This window comes from Fukomys damarensis, unplaced genomic scaffold, assembly GCF_012274545.1.
Source record: "Fukomys damarensis isolate Sample0158 unplaced genomic scaffold, DMR_v1.0_HiC HiC_scaffold_35, whole genome shotgun sequence".
Lineage (NCBI taxonomy): Eukaryota > Metazoa > Chordata > Mammalia > Rodentia > Bathyergidae > Fukomys > Fukomys damarensis.
Genome location: NW_022900947.1, coordinates 13,837,250 through 13,838,851, shown reverse-complemented (window position 1 = coordinate 13,838,851; position 1,602 = coordinate 13,837,250). Strand labels below are relative to the sequence as shown.

At 37.3% G+C, this 1,602-nt stretch overlaps 1 pseudogene; it reads right to left on the bottom strand.

The window, feature by feature from the left end:
* Positions 1-379: 379 nt before the first annotated feature.
* On the bottom strand, positions 380-542 carry LOC117284290 (annotated as a pseudogene).
* Between the last annotated feature and the right edge of the window lie 1,060 nt (positions 543-1,602).

Genomic DNA, 1,602 nt, shown 5'->3' with positions numbered 1-1,602 from the left:
ATTATCTCAGAGTCATTAGAGACACAAAAACCTAAAGACAAACTATAAAAGGAAGACTGAAGTATTAACCCAGGTATCAAACCAAACACAGTACCAACAACAAAAATAGAAATGAGAAGACATTCAAAAAAAGGCACAAGAACCACCACAGACTTCCAGTTTACCAAAGGCAAATTCTGGAGCTAATGAGGCAGAAAAGTCTGATAGTCAACCACCTGGACACCCTGAACTGATAGCATAGGAAGTAACAAAAGAGATGAATGAGGCTGTAGAAAAATTCAAAACAGAAATAATTTCCAAGGTAATCACAGAGATAGTGAGCAGAATGAATGACATGATTAGACACTCTAGAGCAGAAGCAGATAAAAAAATACACAAGCACAGGATCATGATAGAAGCCATGAATGCACAGCATAGGAAAGAAATGGAATCCATGAAACAAATTCAAACAGATATCCAGGACATTAAAAAATCTACAGAAAGTACATACAGCAGACTGAGGCAATCTGCACTTGATCTTAGCCAAAAGGCTGAGAAGCGATTAAACTGAGCCAATCTGAAGACACAATGTCAAACATAGAAGGCGGGATGGAGGTCAGTGACCAATGAAAGGAGGATCTCTTCAAAACAGTAAGGGATCATGAGATACTAATCAAACAGCTCCTAGATAATATAAAGAAGAATAATACAAGACAGATCGGGGTCCATGAAAAAGAAGAAGAAAGTACAAATTACATTAAAAAACTGTTCACAGAATTAATGGCAGAAAACTTCCCAGATAGAGGGGAAGAATTTGACATACAGATAAGTGAGGCATATAGGACTCCAACTAGCCCTCATTAAAAAAAAAAAAAACTACACAGACATATAATAATCAAGATTCCAGAAATCCAACAGAAGAACAAAATGCTACTAGCAGTTAGAGAAAAGAAACAAATCATATGCAAAGGAAAGCCCATCAGAATCACAGCAGACTTTTCAACACAAACCTTCAAGTCAAGCAGAGCATGGAGTGAGGTATTTTAAGCCCTAAAAGAAAACAACCTCCAACCTAGACTGTTGTATCCTGAAAAACTATCTTTCAAAATTGATGGGGAAATAAGATACTTCCATTAGAGAGAACACCTGAGAAACTTCATAAATAACAAACCACCATTCCAAACAATTCTAAATAATATCCTAGAAAAAGACAATGAAGATCACAACTCCATGAGGCCCAATAGAGAAATCCAGCAGGCAAGGCAAGAAATTAAAGGGAGAATGCTGGGTGTGGTGGCTCATGCCTGTAATCCCAGCACTTGGGAGGCTGAGGCAGGAGGATCACTGAGAGTTTGAGACCATCCTGGGCTACATAGTGAGTTCCAAGTCAGTCTCAACTACATAGTGAGACCCTGTCTCAAAACAAAAAACAAACAAACAATGAAAATAAATAAAGGGAGAGGGGGGAAATTAAAAAGAGCCCCAAACAGGATAAAAACACTATGATGATAAGTCAGTACACATCAGTTATAACCTTAATGTTAATGGCTTAAGTTCACCAATCAAAGGAAATAGACTGATGTCTGTAAAAAAAAAAAGAAATAGACTGGCAGAATGGATTAA